At 35.8% G+C, this 13,176-nt stretch overlaps 1 pseudogene across 1 annotated transcript; it reads right to left on the reverse strand.

Annotated features, from left to right (window-relative positions):
* Positions 1–5,857: 5,857 nt before the first annotated feature.
* On the reverse strand, positions 5,858–11,814 carry LOC145040618 (protein HEAT INTOLERANT 4-like; annotated as a pseudogene). Its single transcript, XR_013679900.1, has 15 exons — positions 11,757–11,814; positions 10,534–10,664; positions 10,285–10,323; positions 10,142–10,195; positions 9,956–10,019; positions 9,789–9,832; positions 9,538–9,662; positions 9,412–9,471; positions 9,251–9,311; positions 9,015–9,094; positions 8,903–8,941; positions 8,293–8,355; positions 8,033–8,080; positions 6,167–6,295; positions 5,858–6,005 (listed from the first exon to the last, which is right to left on the reverse strand). The product of XR_013679900.1 is annotated as a protein HEAT INTOLERANT 4-like (transcript).
* Positions 11,815–13,176: the final 1,362 nt, after the last annotated feature.

Below are 13,176 nucleotides of genomic sequence, written 5' to 3' on the forward strand. Positions count from 1 at the left end.
GATGTGGCATGGTACGTTAAGCGGTGCTTGAACTGCAGGAAGGTCAAGGCCGAACATCAGAGACCGCATGGTAAGATGCAGCCGTTGGATATTCCCCTGTGGAAATGGGAAGATATCACGATGGATTTTATTACGAAGCTTCCCAGGACCGCGCGTGGAGTGGATTCGATTTGGGTCATCGTGGATCGATTAACCAAGAGTGCTCACTTTATTCCGATTCAGGAGAGCATATCGGCCGAGAAATTGGCCGACATCTATATCAGGGAGATCGTGGCGCGGCACGGGGTGCCGGTATCGGTGATCTCGGATAGGGATGTGCGTTTTACTTCTAGATTTTGGAAGAGATTTCATGACGAGTTGGGCACTCGTTTGCATTTTAGCACCGCCTTTCTCCCGCAGACGGATGGCCAGAGCGAGCGGACCATCCAAACTTTGGAGGATATGTTGCGGGCATACGTGCTAGACTTCGGTGGTAGCTGGGATACCTATCTTCCCCTGGCCGAGTTCTCGTACAACAACAGCTATCACGCGAGTATTGACCGTCCTCCTTTTGACCTGTTGTACGGACGAAGGTGCAGGACCCCGATATGCTGGGGTGAAGTTGGCCAGAGAGTCATGGGGAGCACCGAAGTAGTGCTCAAGACGACCGAGAGGATCCAGCAGGTCCGGAGCAGGCTTCAGACCGCTCAGAGTCGGCAGAAAAGTTACGCCGACAAGCGACGATCCGACTTGGAGTTCCAAGTCGGGGATATGGTTCTCGTGAAGGTGTCGCCTTGGAAAGGCGTCATTTGATTCAGGAAGCGGGGCAAGTTGGGCCCGAGATTCATCTAACCGTTCAGGGTTGTAGCCTGGGTGGGCAAGGTGGCGTATAGGCTGGATCTGCCAGCCGAGCTCAGCCAGATCCACAGCATTTTCCATGTTTCTCACCTGCGGAAGTGCCTAGTGGACGATTCAGTGGTAGTGCCGTTAGAGGATATTCAGGTTGATGCAGCCTGAATTACATTGAGCGCCCAGTCGCAATCCTCGACAGGAAGTCGAAGGATTTGAGGAACAAGAGGGTGGAGCTAGTGAAGGTGCAATGGCAACACCGCAGGGGTTCGGAATGGACTTGGGAGTCGATGGACGAGATGATGGAGCATTACCCCGAGTTGTTTCAGGATCGAGCAGCAGACTTCGAGGACGAAGTCTAAAATAAGTGGGGGAGATTTGTAGCACCTGGTTCCTGGTATGTAAATCTTAGTTGAGTATTTTCCATTTTTAGCCTTGGACTCGACGAGTCATGGATCCGACTCGCCGAGTAGGGACAGGACCCGGGACACGTTTAAGTTGGCGACTCGGCGAGTTCATATCTTGGACTCGGCGAGTCACCGTTGTTGGATGAAACCCTAAATTTCAAGGGTTTGCACCCTATTTAAACCCTCATTTCCGCCCCAACCTCGCCCCCATTCACCCTCAGAGCCCCCAACATCATTTATACCCTTGTTCCTTGTGAGATTGAAGTGTTTTGGTGTGTTCTTGAAGATTTTGAGGAGAAAGAAGAGTAGATCAAGAAGAGGAGAAGGAGGCCAGGCATCTTTGTGTCATCTCAACGTTTTCCTTGAGGTATAGCTCGTTTCCCCTCTGTTTTCAAGCTTGTAGTCTCTTTTAGCTTCATGAAAGTCCTTCTTGAGCCATTCCCCAAGCTTGTTTGTGCATTGTGGGTTGTAATAAGTTGTTAGCCTCTAGATCTAGGCATGATTTAGTCCCTGGAGCTTGGATCTAATGCCTTTATGGGGTCATATTGCATGAAAGCCCTAGATCTACCCCTTTTGGTGCACTTTGAGCCCTAAAACCTTCATTGGTGATTATCTACACGTAAAGTTGGAAACTTTACGTGTACTCCATGCCCTAGAAACCCAGATCTGTGAATGGAATGGACTGGAATCGAGCAAATCTGTGTATTTTGTAGGTGCATGGCAACAACTCGGCGCGTCGTTCATGTGACTCGGCGAGTCTGCTCGCGAGTCTCCGGATTTGTCCCCTTTTTCGTAGTGTCGAGTGTGCAGTGAGTCACGGGGTGTGACTCAGTGAGTTGGAAGCTGAACTCATCTATGGAGGAACTCGGCAAGTCGATTCCCTGACTCGGCGAGTTCAAGGCAATCTCCTTAGATCAAGAATAGACTCGACGAGTTGTTCATACAACTCGGCGAGTCTCCGCATAAGTGTTCATCGGATGAAGATGAACTCGACGAGTTGTTCATACAACTCGGCGAGTAGGATGAAGGACTTGAATGTCAGTTTAGAAGAAGAACTTGTCGAGTCATAGCCTAGCTCGACGAGTAGAAACAGAGACTCAGGACAATCGTCTGGATAGGAACTCGGCGAGTCGGGTCAACTGAAGGTTGACTCTGACTTTGACTTAGGGCTAGACCTGGGGTAAAATGGTCATTTTACCCAAAGGACAGTTAGCAGTGTTTGATTGAGTATGTTGTGGGAATTGCAGCCGGAGGATTTCCGGAGCAGCAGCAACAATAGTCAGTCAGTTCCCGATCAGTTCAGCAACTACTTTGAGGTGAGTTACCTTCCAGTAGCGGTGGGTCTAAGGCCACAATGTCGGCCCACCAGTAGGAGACATATGATAGATGATTGTCTTTTTGATATCATCTAGGTTTGCTACTACCTGATATGTTATATGCTAGTATGATATGTTATATGTGATAGTAGTAGAGTTCGGTTGTTAGGACCGAAAGGTAGTCAGACACCCCAGAAATGTCTGACAGTATGTGATGATATGTTTACATGCTGGCCTGTTATGTTATGCGATAGAGGTAGTAGGAGGGGACCAGTCCCCGAGGATCGGTTGTTAGGACCGATGGGTAGTCAGCACCCCAGAATGGCTTGACATGGGTAGTCAGCACCCCAGAATGGCTTGACACGGGTAGGACGGCACCCCAGAATGGCCGTATGGGTAGGTCGGCACCCCAAAATAGCCGTACCGGGTAGTCAGGCACCCCAGAATAGCCTGACAGTATGTATATTATGTGTTTGTATGGTATATGGTACGATGGGGAAACTCACTAAGCTTTGTGCTTACGTTTTACAGTTTTGGTTTCAGGTACCTCTTCTTCGAAGGGGAAGGAGATGGCGCGGTAGCAGCACATCATGCACACACTCTGGTTTCCGCATTTACGAGATTCACTGGGATTTGTACTCTGATATTTTGATGGGTTGTATGGTTTGGCTTTTAGACATGGTTTACGTTGTGTTAGGGTTTGATCAAACAATGTTTTAAATTGTTAATGTTTTTCTAAAGTAATGTTTTCAAAATGAAATTTTTCGGACGTGAAAATTGGGTCGTTACAAAAATAAACAGGAAAAATAGAAAACCTTATTTTTGACTGCAAAATAGAAACATGTACCATTTCTTTCCTTACTTTTGCCAACAACATAGAAAACCTTTTTTCATTTCTTTATTAATATATATAACAACAACACTTCATTGTCATTCTACTTTGATGCATCTTGACAACATTTGGAGTCGCATACAGGATATATTGGTAACCTGCAAACCCATCAAAGTTTTTAAGGGCCAACTTTAAGTTCAAGCACTCTGAGAGCAGAAGAAGAATAATCTAATATGTATGAAAATTATACCGAAAAAATGCAAAAAATAGCAATGTTCTTTATGTAGGCATTGTATAAAAATTAACTAACTCAATTTTATATAATTAATTATTTCAAAATTTACCTACTTAATCTTTAACTTAAAGTATAAAAATCATTAGTTTTCCTATCTAATTCACAAACAACTTCACCACCACTCTTGGGCCATTTGCCTAGTTAGTGGCATCTTCTCTTATAGTTCCTCTATTTATACATCTTTACCATTCAACTATAAATGGAAACAAATTTTGTGTTTTTTTCTGCATAAATGGAAACAGAAAAGAACTTCAAGCAAAAAAACATTTGATTTACATTAATATCAGTGTTCCAAAACTCAGCATACTCGGCCGATTACTCGGAATTGGCCCTCCACCGAGGCGATTAATGTGAACTCGGCAAAAAAACTCGGATTAAGTCAAACTCTATAAAAAAATCGGTCAAACTTGGTTAAAAATCGGTCAACATCTCTCTAACTCGGTATTACTCGGACCTACTCGGTCAAACTCGACAAACTCGGTCAAACTCGGTAAAAGGGTCAAAAATGTCATAAAAAGAGAAAAAAATCAAGAATTTCAAGATTCATATGTATAATACACTTAATGATTTATTATTTAACACACATGTGATTATTACTACATACATATCTTAAATTTTCAGTAATTATTCACGAAGTGAGACAATTGTGTGTATTTCAGCTTTTATGTATTCATATGTATCTAATTTTGTTATATATTTCAATCAAATTATGATTTAACTTATAATTTTGACATATATAATTTTCCTAAAAATATTTCTACATGAATTACTGAATCCGAGTACTCGCTACTCCCCAATCGGCCAAGCAGGTACCGAGTAGCGAGTTCTACAACCTTGATTAATATGCAGGCTCCTCTTTCTCTTGTTTATTGATACACAAAATTTAATCCTTGCTCATCCTTGAATATTACGTGTACCAAAAAGAAACTTCTCGTGTGATCAACACTTGGAACTAAAATAGTATTCTTGGAATGTGTGTGAATCGATACATTAATATCAAAAAGAAAATTAAAAATTAAAGTTATCTCAAAAATAATAAAAATAAAACTAAACCGCGTAACTATAACCTTCTTGCATTTAAACCATTTAAAAATAAACTTCAATATCAAAGAAGCAATTCAAGCAGGTTACCTTCCTGTATCTCTTATTGTGACATTGTGTAACGCCCGTAGATTAGGGTTAGTCAATTTAGAGATGATAAGCGTCAAAAATGACTTTTTGATAGAAGATTATTTAGAATGAATAACCTTAACTAAGTTGTAGTATATGTCACAAGGTTTTCCGTGCATATAAAGAACGCTAAAATCCGAGTTATAACGAAGAAGTTATGATCTATCGAAGTTTCGCGACAAAACCGATACGACGCTGAACGACGTAAAAAGTGAATTTACGTTAGATTTATATTTAGCCTTAGTGATCTAAACAAAAGTCGTAGAGTTCGTTAAACCATGAGTGTGCATAAAAAGAACGTCCGAATCTGACTTCGTATGAGCAAATTATGATTTTTCTAAGTTTTGACTTAGCGGTATGCAGCCCAAATACTCGATTTGAGATCGAGTGGTTTTTAACCGAAACAATCTAAACGAGAATCAAAGATCTTGTTGATAGTAGTCCAACGGTAAAAAGACAGACGAAAACAGACATCGGATGAAGAAATATGAATTTATAACGGAGTTTTCCTGTCTCGGCCTACTAAAAATAATATAATAAAAATAAAATCAAAATTAACCAACAGAGTCTAAATGAAAGTTGTAGATCATAATCTCACCTACGCGTGGATATAAAGAACGTTAAAAACGAAGTTCGTATGCGAAAGTTATGAATTTTTGAAGATTGTGACACGCATACCAAAGCTTATCCGAAGAGTACGCCCAGCGTAATCCCAAACCCAACAGACTATAAATAGAAACCGAGATCAGCCATTTGCCTTGCCATTTTTCTTCTTTTTCTCTCTAAGTTTTGCATCGTTTTGTTAGCCAATTATATCCCGAAGCCCCGGTATCATTCCCGAGCCCCGAAGCAAATTCCGAAGCCCCGAGGATCCTGAGAAGTGAGATTCTTCTACCGCATATATATATATATATATATATATATATATATATATATATATTATAACAAAACATTCATCGATAACAAAATGAGATAAGTTAATAAATGTCAACAAGTCAAGGACAAAGTTCCTAAAACTATAAACTAATATATAGCGCTACAAAAATCTCTTAATGTCTTCCAAAGAAAACCTGCTTGCATCTTTCTCATCAGCCTTGAGGGTAATTCAGTCAAAGTACTTGATGTGCCTTTCCGTAATACCTATTTATGAAAGGAGTCTGAAAGTGCAAGAAAAACACACATGGTTAACAAATATCACTAAACGGTGATGATAAACATATGCTGTTGATCATCTAAATCAAGGGCAAATAGGTCATTTTGCATCAAAGGTCAAAAAGCATATTCTTTTGTATAAAAGAAGGAAAAAAAAATATCAAACCTTTAAACACTCGGAATCTTGGGTGTTGGGTGTGTTAAGAGGGTAGAATTTATAAAACTGAATGTTGTGAAATGCAGCCTTTTGCTCTTCACTCATTGACTCTCGAATATTCTTCCTCTTTTCCCTTACCTAATAAAAAATTAATAATAATAATAATATCAATAATAATAATAATAAAGCAACTACAACAAAAGCTCAAGTATATCTTCCTATCTTCCTATAATAATAAAAGAGTAGTTTTTTTTGCCATGTGTTACCCTATTAGGCCTAATTAATGTCATGCCACTTTGTCAAACTATTGATTCTCCATTTCAAATTTTAAATTTCCCATTTTAATTACATTAAATTAATAACATTAGAATAAAAAATAAAATAAAATTAATACAAATTATAAGGTGATAATTTCATGTATTTATTTGAATCAGCGACTATAATTTTATATAAATATAAAAATATCTCTTAATTAATAATTTATTTAAAATAATTGATTAATAATTTTGAGTTTTACTATGAAAGTTTAATTAATTTTGTAACCATGGTTCTAGAGGTTATAAACTAGTTAGTATATACTAAATATAAATATATATAATAAAGGGAAATCTCCAGAAAAGTCCTAAAATTTTAGTTCAATTTATGAAAAAGTCTCAAACTAATTTTTGTTTACAGAAAAGCACAGAATACCGGCTAAAACTTCGAAAAAACCCTTTTTGGCCGGTTTCGTAGATTTAGCCGGTATTTTGTCCTTTTTCGTTAGTTTGCTCAAAATATTAGGACTTTTCTGAAAATTACCCGATAACCAAAAATATTGGGACTTTTTTGAAAATTACTATGAAATTAATGGATATTATTATTAACAAATCATTTATAAACATAAAAAATACTTTTTTTTATTATAAACAAAGGAAATACATTTGTTGTTAATTTCTAGAAATAGAATGGTCGACTATGTACTTCTCAATTGTTTGTTGACCACTTCAAAGTCTCTATGTTGTTCATATGTATCGTTGTGGGTGTCATAGTGAGAAGTACTCTATTAGGCGTGACCAATACAAGAGTTGATAATATTTATTAATACACAATCAATAAGTGTCTACTTGCTATTAAGCATGATGCTATATGATCACGTGTTATTAGAAAATATCATTACACGAACATATAGATCTTTCATTATGTTCTTTAACCTAACTACCACCTAACCTCCAAACATTACCCGGTAACAACCATAAAATTACACACATCTATCGAGAGTGAAAAGTAAACTTTGAATGACAATTTAAATAGATAATCACCCTTCACTTGTTTCCATATAAATTATCATTCAGGGTTCACTTTTCACATTTTATAGATGTGTGTTAGCCGATGATTGTTAACATGTAAGGTATGAATGTTGGTTGGTAATTAGGTTAAACAACATAAGAAGAACACCAACATTAGAGGAATGCTAACTAATTTCATCTCACCATCATACCCACAACAATGCATAGGAAGAACGTAGAGAGTTTGAGTGGTCAGGAAACAATAGAGGAGTACTTAGGCCACCAATATTTTGGTTATTATGTAATTTATAAAAGATTTGTTAATAATAATATCCATTAATTTCATGGTAATTTTCAAAAAAGTCCCAATATTTTGGTTATTATGTAATTTTTGGAAAAGTCCCAATATTTTGAGCAAACTAACGAAAAAGGACAGAATACCGGCAAAATCTGCGAAACCAGCCGAAAAGGGTTTTTTCGAAGTTTTAACCGGTATTCTATGCTTTTCTGTAAATAAAATTTATTTTGGGACTTTTTCATAAATTGGATTAAAATTTTAGGACTTTTCTGGAGATTTCCCTATAATAAACAACTGATTTCACAAAGTTACCTCACGATTAGCTCTCTTTCCTTCTCGAACCTTTTCCTTGACAAATTCCTATAAAAATAAATATTTTATTTAGTAAATACTTCCAATAAAGACAACTGAACAAACTATTCTTTTTTCCATTAAAAACATTTGAGAATGTTGTAATGGGAAGAAATGAAAGTAATAAGATGCTATAATAAACAAATCACCATAAAAGCAGATTGATATTTCCTACATTTGGATTCCAATAAAACAAAACAGGGTCAAAGTTTGACTTTTACCTTAAAGGCATCCTTCTGATCTTCAGACATCTCCTCTGCTTTAATGAGGTCATCAGTGAATTCCTACAAAAAAAATTACACGAGTTTTAATGATTATACAAATTGTGGTTTATTATCAAACACTAGGTGTGTGACCCATGTATTACATGGGTTTAATTAAAAAAAATATGAAATTTTAACAATTTGAAAAGTTTGAATTTATAAGAAAAATGAAAAAAAAATTTTGAATTATTAAAATTTTAATGTATTAAATACATTACATATATAAACCCTTTCTAATAAATACTTTACATATATATATTACATTACACATTAAATGTGGAATTTTAATTTAATAAAATGAAAAATACAATAAAATGACAAGTGGAAAATAAAAAATTTAAAATTTTTAGAAAATGCCAAGTGTCCAAATGAAGGAGAAGAGGACATGTGGCAAAAAATTTTCATTTATTATAGTAGATTCAAACCTCAACCTCATTAATGGCAAAAAAATAAATCCTATTTACAATTAGCATTCACATGATTCTACAAAACAACATTGATTTTACAAAAATATATGAAAAAGTCAAGAAAGATATAAAAATTAGAAAAAGAAAGAAATGTATCTCACCTCAAGTTCATCCAGCTCCCAATCAAACTCACAGACAACCTTTATAAAGTTAAATTTAATTAAACAAATGCTAAAAAAAATCATATGACAAATGCTAAAAAGATCAACTTACAGGCTTTTGATCTGTGGAATATATGATGTTCACAATAGTACTTTGTTCTGTATCATCATCCTTAAAAGGATGATAAAAGTCTGTAACAACAAAAGTCAAAAACAACTTATTATTATTATATGTAAACACAATGAAAAGTTTTAACTCTTTTAAATAAATAACAGTGTATTATATTCAACAAAGATTATGATTCTTTTGTTAATTAATTCCAATGAATCCACATATTATGTACTTACATGGTAAGCAATATCCGAAATCCTTGACACGATATATTCATCCAGTTGTTTTAAACCAGCCCTGATTCAAAATCAGATAGTGAGAATTCAAGAACTATTTTTATTTTTTTATTTTTTTAAAAGAAACATGCAAAATAGAATTATGATTTAACAAAGAATACCTTCTTTGGACACAACTTAGAATGAAGATTTGAGATTTAAGCCTTTCAACTGAAGAGCCTCTGTAAGAATGAGATTCATGGAAATGTAAACACCAACAAAAATGGAATTGAAGAATTGATAATTACCATTTTCCTAATGGAATATATGGAACCCAATCCATTTTCATTCGTTTCATGTCAAGAATTGCTTCTTTCTCTCTTTGTACAGATTTAACTCCAATCTTATCAGAAGGTGGAAATGGAGATACAACCTGTTCAATGTTTAAAAAAGGTAAATAACTAAATATAATAAATAAAACTAATAACAATCAACAATGGAATAGAAAGAATGCTCTTAACAATGACTATTACAAGAATAAAGAAATTGTTCCACTTACAGCAACCACTGTAGGTATTAAGATTACTCTTGATTTACCACCTGCTGCAAAAGCCAAAAAAAAAGGGTTATGAACTTATGATATTGAGTCAAAGTTCTAGGCTTTATGTATGAAACAATGAGCTTTAAAAAAGTTTTAAAAATTTTTGGTTTTCATTCACTACTTACACTCTGTACAACTGAAGAGGTAGACTTTTTTCCCATGTAATACCCCACCCTCTTCAAATGCATCCTGTTGTATAATTGGAAAACCGATTTAAAGCTTGGTTGGTTATATTTCTAACCATTTATATTTTTCTCAATGCATAAAACTTTGGGAAACGCGAATAACAACATATTAACAATGTAACTCACTTCAAGATTTGAGAAATTCCACTTGTATTCAGAAAGCAAGTCAAGCAGCTCCCACTGTCAAGAAAATGTAAAATCAAATGAGTATCATCTTAACACAATCACAATGTAAAGAAATTAATGAGATTTAACATAAATATACATACCTCTGTTCCAACAGGGAAAACCTGCTTCCATAAGTCCTCCTGCAAAAACAATAAGTAACAATACATAGAAGATAAAATTAGATACATACATCGAGTTTTGACACAAAAGTTGAGGTTATAACACCAAAATACATACATATTTTCAATAATCATTCGCACTTTGTTGTTTAAATATGATATGCATGAAGAAGAAGTGTTTGCTGTGCAATACTTTCCATCAAAACACAATCAGAAAGACAGTTATTTTACCAGTTCACGTTGTTCGTCGAAGAACTCAGGCTCCGGTTCAAGAGGCTTCGAAACCTTTGAGCGTTTTGTTGGTCGACCAATTTTGTCGTGTTCCTTATTCTGTTGTTGGTGTTGTTCTTCAATGGTGGTGACTGTTGGTGATTTGTTATCATCAATGTTATTTAAGTGTAATGGGATTACTTTGTTGACTAAAAATGATCTTGATAAATATTAAACAAGTAAGGAAGGTGTGGAGTACAGACTTGTTTAAGTTTGATCAAGTATCAAAGTACACTGTCATTTAAGGTCGAAACCCCTGAACGAACGGGGGTCCGGGGTCCAAGGGGCGGCAGCCCCTGGCGGGGTCCAAGGGGCAGAGCCCCTGGCTGGGATCGAGCTGTATTAAAAATGCATCAGAAAATCCAAATTTTGAATATTTGACCCGGTTTTGACTTTGCATTAATCCTTATACCAAACCCGGATTTATAACAGTTTTGACTGTTGAGAAAACTGTTATATGACAGTTTTGACAGTTTTTCAGACAATGAATGTATATAACCAATTTTAGTCAGTTTTCTAGTACTCACAAAAATTACACCATCTCATTCTCTCTTTCTTTCTCTTTGATTTTATCTGAGTCTTATCCAATTGAGGATTTGGGAGTACCACCCAAATACTTCGATTTGAAAGTGATTATCACGATTCTCAGATTTCCAAGTGCCACTAAACCATATTTCTAACAGTGACAGGTTCTGTTGAAGTAGAAGCTTTTTCATCCTTACGGGTCGCTTGAGCAGCCTTTCTCTTAGTTCCCTTCTTCATATGGATTGGATTGTGGGGATTCGAAAACTGGGCGTCAATCACACGCTAAGGGATTGTTGCGCAGAATTGAACAGATAGTGAGAGACACAGATTTGATCCGTCTCAAGATATTTATAGGTTTTAATTAGTAGGGGAACCAAATCATCAATCTTGTTATGCATTGTTGCGAAGATTATGATTTGGGCGTGAACAGCACGCTAAGGGTTTCTCTGCAAAATTGAAGTAGACGGGGCATGCACAGTTATGATCCATCATCCGTTCAAGCTATTTATTGGTTACCGACTAAATTTCATGTTTGGTCCCTGATGTTAGGTGTTCATGACATCTTTTGTCCAACTATCTACTTTATTGAACATTTGGTACCTATTTCAAACTAAATTAACATGTTTAGTCTCTCATGCTAACCCCCAATAGTTTCTTACCATCAATAATCCTCATGTGTTCTTGTCTTTGATTCTTAGTTCGTAAGTTTGATTGCATTTTGTTTGAACGCAAAAAAATATGGGGGGTGCATGATTCTTTTAAGGATGCACTACTATAAAAACTCATTTTTGATCGTAATTTTTGTCACAAAATCATCAGTAAAAAGGTTACACAAACATATTTACTTTGAAATTACATTTATTAGGAATTAATTTGATGAATTTCCAATGGATTTGTGACGGATTTTAACGAATTTACATTAATTTTTGCACTTAACGGTAAATTTTGAGGGGTTGTTAGTACCATCCGAAACACAATGTAAATCCACCCTTGATTTTGTGGCCTTTGTTTCTTGGTTATTAAGCTTTGTTTGTAGCATTTTTTTCTTGCCTTTGATTATATTGATGGGTTTTAGCCATAAGAACATCCTATGTGCTCATACAAACCCTAATGCTTGGATCTAGGTTTCTCGATTGTACATGCAATTCATCCAAGACTTTAAACCCTAGATCTAGCATACTATTAATCATATTAACATAAGAATGGGGTTTAGATCTTACCTTGATTGTTATGTAGCAATAACAATCTCAAATCCTCCTTGTAATGGCTTTAGAAAGCTTAGAGTTACAAGTGTCTCTCCTCTATTGGTTCACAAACACCAAGAGCAAGAGGATGAAGAACAAAGAGAGGGGAGGCTACCCAAAACGTGTAGGAACCCTAGTGGAACCCTTCTCTCATTTTGGGGCTTAAGGGTACTATATATACATGTAGGCTATTAGGGTTTTCAACTAGGAAACCCTAATTTGACTGCTTAAGCCCAAAGCAGCCCATGAACCCTTTTAGAATAACCCTTGGACGATTTCTAATGGGTTTCCCCATAGAATTCGTCCAACCTATTATTCCAAGGTGATCCATAGCCTAAATGCAATTATCTTATAATTACAGTTCCAGTCCCTTAAGTTTAATTAATCTCTTTTAGCCACAAAATTAATTATCAATTAATTCTTGACTAATATTAATTAAACAATATGATTTCTCCTTTAATATATTATTCTCATAATATATTAATAAATCATAATTAATCTTCTATCTCCATAATTCATCCTATCAAGTTGTTTTGGTGAAGGCAACCCAAAAGGGCCATGCATTATCGGGTCAAGTACATATCAAAATAGTTATGGACTTAGACACTAATCCAATAGTCTCCCACTTGGATAAGTCTAATAACTATTTTGCCTATGACTTCAGATCCTGATCTGCAATCGTAGCTTTCAAAAGCTGTTGACAACTCTGATCTCATCAGATATGCGTCCTTTAGATAAGGGATCATATATTCTTCCATTCTAAATATCGTATAGATGCGAGACATGGATTTCAATCATTCTCTCTATACTGTTTCCCAATTTCCGATTTATGACG

This window comes from Lactuca saligna, chromosome 4, assembly GCF_052625555.1.
Source record: "Lactuca saligna cultivar CGN05327 chromosome 4, ASM5262555v1, whole genome shotgun sequence".
NCBI lineage: Eukaryota > Viridiplantae > Streptophyta > Magnoliopsida > Asterales > Asteraceae > Lactuca > Lactuca saligna.